The following is a 7742-nucleotide window of genomic DNA, read 5'->3' on the forward strand; positions in this document are numbered from 1 at the left end:
CCAGACCCCATGTGTGAATCTCACTACACCCTAGCAGAAACTCTGTTCTCATACCTTGTGGCATGTCTTTATTCTGAAACTCTTATATCACCCCTCATTTCCCATCTCTTTGTGGAGAGCTAATTCCATTCTCCAGACTGCTGCCACTAGACACTCTCTCCTGTTTATAAGTCCAAAGAATCTTATGTCTGACTCAGTGCCAAGTGCATTCTTTGGTCACGTGGCTGCCCCTGCTCATGCCCTTCAGGAGCTGAGTTGGAACAATTGGCAGACCAGCCAGGAGATGAAAGGACCACCGGCAGTAGCAGGTATGAACTTAGGGAAAGGAGAATCGGCAGGGAAAATGCCAGGTTGGTCTATAATGTCCATGTGGGGAGGGGTGGCTGCCCTCCTGGACAAGTAAGGACCACCAAGAGAATGTGGGGATGCCCTAGGAACTCCAGAAGTTATACTGGCTATGCTCTAGCAGATAGCAGAGGAACTGCATTTAAATAAGAAGAAGAGAAATGGTCAAATAATGGTGGCTACAGCATGGCCCTGGTTAGGAGGCTTACAGGTGGCTACTGAGGCAGAACAAGTAGCAAAGGCCTCTGTGCACCTCTTAGAAGAAGAGTTAAAGTTAGAAAGGGAAATGCACATATACAGGCAGAAATGAAAGATTCCTTAACCAATCACCTGCACTGAGTTCATGACCAGCGAGAAACCCTAGGGAAGCGGATGTGGTTCAACTGATAACAGCATCCACTTACCATATAGGAGGAGGTCCATGGGCCTTCTGGCCCATGTGGCAAGCTGGGCCATACACAGTACTGCCGCGCTCAAGGAGTGCCATGCCACACATAGGGGAGCCACACACACAAGGAATGTGCTCCGCAAGGAATTGTGATGACCAAACAGTACAAATTCCTGGGTGATGGGGGGTGGTACGGAATACCAGGAAATTAGTTCTACAATTAAGGAATTAGAAACGGTAGGTGTAGCAGTTTGATATAATTGATGAATTCCAAAAAGAAATATTGGAATATTTGTAATCTGATCTGTACCTGGGCATGATTGAGTTATGATTAGGGCGTTATGTCCACACCCCTTGGTGGGTGGGGACTCAGATAAAAGGCATGGCAAAGAACAGAGTTGATGGCTTTTAATGTTGGAGTTTTGTGGAGTTTGATGCTGAAGACTTAAACTGGAGACCTGGGAAGTCAACACACAGAGGAAAGAGAAGCCAGCCCCAGGAAGGAAGGAACCTTGAAGCCAGTGTAAAGCAAGCCCCAGGAACGTAGGAACCCAGGAAGCCTGAACCCTAACAGACATCGGCAGCCATTTGCTCCAAATAGACTTTGGTGAGGGAAGTAACTTATGTTTTATGGCCTGGTATCGGTAAGCTCCTACCCCAAATAAATACCGTTTATAAAAACCAACCAATTTCTGGTATTTTGCACCAGCACCCCTTTGGCTGACTAATACAAGAGGGATAATAATTCCTAATTATTAAGGGATAATAATAATACCCATAGTCCCTTCAATAGTCCTGTATGGCCAGTATGAGAGCCTGATGGAACATAATATATGACAGCAGATTATCTAAAGTAACATCACTAAGGTATGTAGCCATCCCAAACATTGCTGGTTTATTGCAAGAAATTAGTACCCAGTTATGTCACTATCACTTTGTTTTAACTCTTGTTATTGATTTTAGTACCCCCTTAGACAAGTCAAGCCAGCCTGCATTTGCCTTCACATGGGAAGGCCAACAATGGACCTTTACAGTGCTTTCCCAAGGCTACGTGCATAACCCAACCATCTGTCATGGCCTCGTGGCAAAGGATCGGGCTGCAATAGAAGAAACCTGTGGCTGTAACCCTATTTCACTATATTGATGCTATTATGCCAACCAGTAATTCTCTTTCAGAATTCAAAGAAGCATCAGAGACAATAGTATCTTATTTTGAAAGCCGGGGGTGGGCAATCAATTGGGACAAGCTGCAAGGCCCTGGTTGCTCTGTCAAATTCTTAGGTGTTGTTTGGTCCAGTAAGACAAAATCTATACCCTCTGCTGTAATTGATAAAGTGCAATGTTTTCACACACCACAAACTCCAAAACAGTTAACGGCCTTTTCTGGGATTATTGGGGTACTGGAGACTGTTCATCCCCCACTTAGCTCAAATATTAAAACTATTGTATATACTAATCAGAAAAGATTGTACATGGGAGTGAGAGGACCCCCAGCAGGCTGCTTTTGAAGAAACAAAGAGAGCAGTAGCATAATCTCAAGGACTAATGCGGTAGACCCTAATTTAGGTAAATTGCCAGCACCGATATTGGCTTCAAGTGGGGTTTGTGGCAAAGGCAATATTCTAAGCAAGTACCCCTTGGGTTTTGGTGGCAATTATGGAAAGGGGCTGAATTATGATATAACCCCTTAGAGAAACACCTATGTGCAGTATACAAAACCTTGTTGCAAGTAGAAGGTTTAACCTCAAAGTGCTCGGTCATTCTGAAGACTGCCATCCCTATCCAGGGGTGGATTGCAGATACTAAGAACAAATCTCGCATTGGCAGTGCACAATTAAGTACCTTATCAAAGTGGAATGCTTACCTGTTGCAGGACAATGCCTTGAATACTAACCACCTGAGTACTGAAATGCACAGGATCCTAGACCCAGTGTCTTCCATGGAAGACTGTCTGACCCAAATTATAACCTCCAAAGTGCCCACTAAAGAAGGCATAGGAACAGTCCCAGAGAATGCATGGTACACAGACAGTTCAGCTAATGGACAGCTTCCTGTGTGGATGACTGTGGCTTTGCAGCCCAGCACTGACACTATTTGGTGGGAAATGGGCACAATATTAAGCAGCCAATGGGCTGAATGAAGAGCCATGTAGATGGTTGTAGTGTACGAGCCTGGGGACCCATTAACAATCTGTACTGATAGTTGGGCAGTATACAAAGGCCTTACCACTTGGATGGCAACTTGGACACAGGAACAATGTACTATCATGAGCCACCCTCTGTGGGAGAGAGATCTATGGAAGAACATCTGAGATGCCTGCCAGTGGTGACAGGTAACTGTCACCTATGTCCCTGCCAACTCCTCTAACACCCCCCTTGGGAATGTTGAGGCAGATGCCCTCAGAAAGGGCTGGAGCCATACCACTGAGACCCAAGAAACAGTGGAATGGCTCTACAGGAAAAGTGAACATAGTTACCAGACCCTGTGGCACTTAGCCCAGCAGTTCCAGCTGCCTGTCACTCACCAGCAGCTTGTGGACATCAACCACAAGGGCCCATCATGCTCCCTCTAGCAACTGCAGCAATTACCTTACCAGATGGGGCATATTGGTCAAGCACATACCCCAGTAACATGATAACAAGCGTATTATATCAGTCCCCTCTTATTTTCAGAAGGAACAAGTTATGCTTTCACCGCCACAGACACCACCTCGGGAGTCTTCTTGGCCTTCCCAGAAGGAAAGGCCACCCAGCGGGCCACTAGTCACTGCTTAGAAAAAGTAAATGCCCTATACAGGGTGCCAGCCCAAATTGACAGTGATCAGGGAACTCCATTTACCAGTCACTTCATGCAGTCTTGGGCAAAGGACCAAGATATTGCTTGGACAATCCTGCAAATTAGACAGCATGAAATACCTTTTTGGTGTGGCAGAATAAAACCTATCAACAAATTTGGAACAAGACCTACTCATTTAAGACTGAAATTAGCTGCCATCTTTCAATTATACTTGTGATTATATATTTTCCCTTGAATGGGAACAGGAGAATAAGTCCAAGCCTTTGTTAGGATATTCTATATATAATGGTTTAGGATGGTTAACAGCTGAGGCTGTTTCCCTAGGTCACCTTGTCCCTGAACGCATGGAACCACAAGAGAGAATCCATGATGTGGGGTGGTTACCTCCTGAGTTGTATAATTTTACTATCAAACTAGAAAATAATCGTCTTTTCCAGTGACAGACCTCTTAGCACCCATTTCCTGGGGCCTACCCATCCCCTAAAGGATGACTGTGGACTTGTGGATAAAACAGGTGGCCACATTTGCCCTATAACTGGACCGGACAATGCACATGGGGACAGCCATATGTCCTCACCACCCTATATGACTCATTACCCCATACTCCTAGTAATTGGGAAATGATCAAGGCTAGATATATGGTACATCACACCCCCTGGTAGTTCTACTCATTGGCTGTTTTTGTGTCAGGTGGTGCTGCAATTATCACTGGAAAACACAGTAACTGCTTTAGCCAATCACACTACTCAAGCCCTTAATGACTCCAAAGTAGCAATTTCCTTATTAAACAAAGAAACCACCTGTAGCAGTTTGATATGGTTATGAATTCCAAAAATAGATATTGGATTATGTTTATAATCTGATCTGTACCTGGGTCTGATTGAGTTATGATTAGGGCCTTAATTGGGCCACGTCATTAGGGCGTTGAGTCCCTGCCCCTTGGTGGGTGGGGACTCACAGATAAAAGGCATGGAAAAGGACAGAGTTGCGGGTTTCTAATGTTGGAGTTTTTTTTTTAGAAGGTACTTTTTTTTTTTTAAAGATTTATTTATTTAATTCCCCCCCTCCCCCGGTTGTCTGTTCTCTGTGTCTATTTGCTGCGTCTTGTTTCTTTGTCCACTTCTGTTGTCTTCAGCAGCACGGGAAATGTGGGTGGCGCCATTCCTGGGCAGGCTGCACTTTCTTTCACACTGGGTGGCTCTCCTTACGGGTGCACTCCTTGCGCATGGGGCTCCCCTACATGGGGGACACCTCTGCATGGCATGGCACTCCTTGTGCACATGAGCACTGCACGTGGGCCAGCTCCACACGGGTCAAGGAGGCCCGGAGTTTGAACCGAGGACCTCCCATGTGGTAGACGGATGCCCTAACCACTGGGCCAAGTCCGTTTCCCTCTAATGTTGGAGTTTTAATGTTGGAGTTTGATGCTGAAGTCTTAAGCTGGAGCCCCTGGGAAAGAGACAGAACCATTTGCCTGATTATCTACAGCTGACCTTGTGGAGAGAGCCAAAGCCTAGAGAGCCTCATAGTCTACAACTGATCTTGTGGAGGAACTAGAGGAGCTGAGCCCAAAGGAACCCAGAAAGCCTGAATATTCACAGACATCAGCAGCCATCTTGCTCCAACATGAGGAAATAGACTTTGGTGAGGGAAGTAATTTATGCTTTATGGCCTGGTAACTGTAAGCTCCTACCCCAAATAAATACCCTTTATAAAAACCAACCAATTTCTGGTATTTTGCATCAGCACCCCTTTGGCTAACTAATATACTACCCAACTATGAAAGGCAGTTTTACAAAATAGGACGGCTTTGGATATTCCTACTGTAGCACAAGGTGGGATCTGTGCCCTCATTAATGTTCAATGTATGTATATATTCCTGATGACTCCCATATTTTACAAGCTCTAAATCATATGCAAGAGCACATATAGCACATTGATAAATTAGCTGTTGACCTCCCTCTTTCAGTTGTTTTATTTCCCTTTCTTGGCCCTGACAACATGTTTTTGTACATCTACTAGCTTTTGGTGGAGGACTCCTATAATTCTGTCGTCTTTTATACTGTTACTGTGGAATATGGATGCAATGTAAATCCTATGGTCCACATAGGCTGCTGCATAGGGGTGGATAGTGGAGGTCCAGGGCCCGGGCCCTCACTAAGTCTTCAGCACATAGTTGCCTATGTAACCTGGACATAAATTAAAGGTTAACAACCTTCTCCAGAGGGGAACGAATGTATAGATGGTATTGTAAACCATAAAGTTCTCAGAGCAGTAAACTCCATTCCTGTGTACACAGTGATAACATCATCACACCTCATGTGTGCACGTCACAGCACCCTAGCAGAAACTCTCTTCTCATACCCTAAGGAATGTCTTTGTTCTGGAACTCTTATATCACCCCTTTTTTCCACCTCTTTGTGGAGCACTAATTCCATTCCCTGGATTGCCACCACTGGAGACTCTCTCCTGTTTATAAGAACAAATAAAGCTTATGTCTGACTCAGTGCCAGGTGCATTCCTTGGTCTTGCAGCTGTCCTAACTCGTGCCCTTCAGGAGTTGGGTTGGAACACATGAACAAATGGACAGCTAGCAAACTGCAGAGCCAGGGTTTAATGAATATGTAGTTGGGGGAAAATGTAAAGTGTTAAATGTGTAGGTAAAAAATCAAATACAGATTATATAAAAGCTTAACTACAAAATCAAAAAGTCTGACAGCACTCTCTTACCAAGGATATGGGGAAACCAATACCTTCCTACATTGCCAGTGGAGGTATACATTGTTAAATATTTATACCAAAGTACACCAGTATACACATTAGACTTTGATTTGGCAACATCTATCAAAATTACAAATGTGTATGTGCTAAGACCCAGCAAATCCATCTAGGAATTTATCCTACAATTATACTCCTCATGGTAGATTCTTAGTTTATCTTAATTTGCCCAGCTGCTATGCTAAATACCACACAATGAGTTGGCTTAAACAATGGGCATTGAAATTACTTTTTTTTTCACGGTTTTGAAAGCATAAGTCCAAAATCAAGTCAACACCAAGGCCGCGCTTCTTCCCCAAAGTCTGTAACATTTGGTGCTGGCTTTCTGCAATCCCTGGGACTTCTTGGTTTGCATTTCTGCTTCCCATCACATGGTGATGTCCTTGATTTCCTAGAATCTGGTTGCCACTGACTTCCAGCTTATCCTTGTGGTTTACTCTGTGTCTGACTTTCTTCTGCTTATAAAAGACTCCAGTAATATGGATTAAGGCCCCACCCTGATTTGGTTGGGCCACAACTTAACTAAAAAAACATTTTCAAAAGGCCCTGCTTATAAATGGTTTCATTCTACCAAGAATACAGATTAGGATTAAGAATTTGTCTTTGATGGGTACATAATTCAATCTGTGATGTGATTCCCAGTTCCCCCTCAGGACTAAAGGATGAATTCTCTCAGCTGTTGTACTGCCGCAGCTAGTTCTCAGCTGACAGCCCTCTTGTATTATCAAGGGGAAATGTTAGGTTGTATATATAGTAACAGAAAAAAAAATTTTTTAATCCATGGAATTACCCTACCCAAACAGTGAACCCTAAATTCTATTAACTAATGATAATTAATAGTACAATTATAAAAATGTGCTTTCATCAATTGTAACAAATGTTCCACACCAATGCAAGGTGTTAATAATAGGCTTATATATGGGAATACTGTATTTTATGCATGATTACCCTGTAAACCCACAACTTCTCTAATAAATTTTTTTAAAAAAGAATTGAGGGAAGCAGATGTGGCTCAAGCAATTGGGCTCCCGTCTACCATATAGGATGTCCAGGGTTCGATGCCGAGCACCTTCTGGTGAAGACACACTGGTCCATGTGGTGAGCTGGCCCACGCAGAGTACAGGCCTGCGTGGAGTACAGCCCTGTGCAGGAGTGTTGCCCCACACAGGAGTGCTGGCCCACCCAGAGAGCTAGAGCAGCAAGATGATGCAACAAAAAGAGACACAGGGGAGAGAGAATAAGAGATGCAGCAGATCAGGGAGCTACGGTGGTACAAGAGAATAGTCGCCTCTCTCCCACTCCAGAAGGTACCAGGATCAGTTCCTGGAGCCACCTAATAAGAACGCAAGCAGACACAGAAGAACACATAGTGAATGGACACAGAGAACAGACAATGGAGGGATGAGGGAGAAATTTTTTTTTTAATCTTAAAAAA

This window comes from Dasypus novemcinctus, chromosome 11, assembly GCF_030445035.2.
Source record: "Dasypus novemcinctus isolate mDasNov1 chromosome 11, mDasNov1.1.hap2, whole genome shotgun sequence".
NCBI lineage: Eukaryota > Metazoa > Chordata > Mammalia > Cingulata > Dasypodidae > Dasypus > Dasypus novemcinctus.